Here is a 2,588-nt window from a genome sequence, read left to right on the forward strand (position 1 = left end):
ACCCGCTCGTGGATGGGCAGCGCCGGGCTGCCCTCGGGGCAAGCAACATCAAGCCGAGCGCTCCGGTGGGAGGCTGTCACCGGAGAGGAAGCAGACCGGCCGCGGCGGGAGTAGGCCGCGGCCCGTGGAGGGGGAGGCTGGGCGGCCAAGGGGGTGGTCACCCGGGTCTCCCCATCCGTGCCGGGGTCCGACGCGAGGGGGAGCAGGAGAGCTGGCCCAGCGCAGCCGAGGAGCATCGGAGTCGGAGTCGGAGTCGGAGTCGAGCGCGTCGGGGGTGGAGCAGGGGCGTCGACAAGCGGAGCCCGGTCCGCCAGAGGCATCGGGGGCAATGGCGGGATCGCGACCGGTGGAGGCAGGACGGCCACGGGGGGAACCGTAGGCGGAAAGGCCACAGCCGGGTCCGTCACAACGGCATCGAGGCTTGCCGTCGGTGGAGGGGCGCGGAGAGGGCCCATCGGGGCGGCTGTGAGCGAAGCGCCAGGGGAGGAAGCCGGGGTGGCCGCCACCCCCGCGGAGACCGGAGAGGGCGGGTCGGGGGCCAGCGACGCGGCAGGGGAGCACCGTCTCCAGGATCGGCCCGACGGGAGCAGAGGGAGCGGGGGAGTGCGGGGATGAGGCAGGGCAGACGACTAGGCCCACACTGGAGGTGTCACTGGCCTCCGAAGACTCGGCCACCAGGCTGGAAGGAGCATCGAGGAGCAGGCCCGGAGCGGCCTGGCGCCCATGCCGACCGGCGGCCGAAGGCGAAGGAGAGCGGGACTGCGAACGGGAGTGCGAGTCATCCGATGCCCCCTCTTCCTCCGATCGGCGGGAGCGAGGGCGGTGGCAGCCGTGGTAGTCCCCGTCGGCCCCCGGGTTGTCATCGGGAAGGCCATCCTCGACGAAGCGGGGACGGCCGACGTGGTTGGGAGGCTCGGGGGCGATCCAGAGGTCGAAGCCCTCGTCGTTGAAGAACACGCGAACGGTGACACGGAGCTTGGAGGAGTCTAAGCACTTGACCTTGACCCGGACCTCCTCCTCCTTGCGGAGGGAGAGCTCGTCTACCACCACCACCTTGCCCAGAATCCTGGACATCTGGCGGATGATGAGCTCAGACCGGACGATGTTGGGAAGACCGGCCACGAGAATCTAGGCGGTATCCAGGACGGCCACAACCTTGGCGTCGAGGACCGGCTCGGTGATGTCGACGACGAGCTGGTTGAGGGCGAGGGTCATCTGGCCACTACGAGTGGCGTAGCCGTAGCTCACGGTGTCGGGGAAGACCACGATGAAGATGTGACCGGTGGTAGGAGTGACCACCCAGTCCCACTGGCGACGGTAGAGGTGGTTGAGCTCAGCCTCAATTAGCTCCGGAGAGGCCACCCCGTTGACCACAGTGACGACCGCCTGAAGGGAGGGGGTGGGAGGTGGGAGGTCGGGGACCTCGAGGTGGAAGAAGTCCATCCCCTCGATACCGTGGCCGTACATCATGAGCTCCGACGTCACCGGTCGATCCGGGACAGGAGGGCGGGATGCCCGGGGTCCTTGCAGAGGTAGCAGCACTGGGGGTTGACGCAGTTGACTTCCGAGTGGCCCGCCACCCCGCAATTGAAGCAAGGGGGGCGGGGAAGGTTGGAGACGAGGCCCGGGGCGGAGGAGGTGCCCGGGGCAGACGGGGGGAGTGTGGCCGGGTTGCCACGGCCCTGGCCGCGACGCTTCTTCTTCTTGGCGGGGCCTTGGCGGCAGCGGGAAGGGGCACTGCCCGGGATGGCCGCAGAGGCAGGAGCTGAGGGGCCGGTGGCATGGGGCAGCACGTACTACCGAGCAGCGGGGGCGGACGTTGGAGCTTGGACGCGGGGAGATGGGGGGGCGCACTGCCCGAGACGGGAAGGGGCTACGACCACATCACGGGGCCGGGGACGGCGAGCGCCGATGGGACCTCAAGTCCCCAGAAGTCGTCGAGCGAGGGAGCGGGGTCGGCCCCGGGCGTCGCGGCGGGCCGGGGAGCAGCGATCATCACGGCGGCCCTCGCGGAGTTCCCGCAGCTCACGTCGGAGCTCTTCTTCCCGGTGGAGGGCATCGGGAGAGGGACGGGATGCCTCACGCCGACCCTCGTCGCGGCGCTTGGGCCGAGCCGCGCCGTCATACCACTCGCGAGGCATAGCCTGCCGCGGCGAGGGAGGGGCGGCAACAGAGGTTGGTCGGGAGGGAGGGGAGGGCGAGGTGTCCGACAGAGTTGCAGGGGAGGCGCGAACAGGGTCGAGGGAGGCGGACGGGAGGCCACCCGGTAGCCAGATCGAGGCTACCGGTGTCCCGGGCCTAGGGCACGAAGGCGGCCGAAGACCGGCCTGCTGGCCCAACCGGGGCGACGCAGGCCCAGCAGGGGGAAGCAGCAGATGGGTCGGGCCGTGGCCCAGGAGGCCCCTCGCAGGCGAGGCACGGTCCAACGAGCGGTGGGGAGCCGCGACCTGTAGGGTTTTCCCCCATGGTGCAGGCTTCGCCGCCGACGCTGCCGATGAGCCGCCGGAGATGGCCAGCCAGGGTCGTCGCAGGGGAAGGGGAGCTCGAACGCGGAGCGAGGAGGACCCGAAGGCAGCTATGAACGGACG

General features: G+C 70.4%; 1 pseudogene; it reads right to left on the reverse strand.

Moving 5' to 3' along the window:
- Positions 1-48: 48 nt before the first annotated feature.
- On the reverse strand, positions 49-2,125 carry LOC147971193 (uncharacterized; annotated as a pseudogene).
- Between the last annotated feature and the right edge of the window lie 463 nt (positions 2,126-2,588).

The sequence above is a fragment of the Triticum urartu genome, chromosome 5A (genome assembly GCF_056163025.1).
Source record: "Triticum urartu cultivar PI428250 chromosome 5A, HENAU_Tu73, whole genome shotgun sequence".
In the NCBI taxonomy this organism is placed as follows: Eukaryota; Viridiplantae; Streptophyta; class Magnoliopsida; order Poales; family Poaceae; genus Triticum; species Triticum urartu.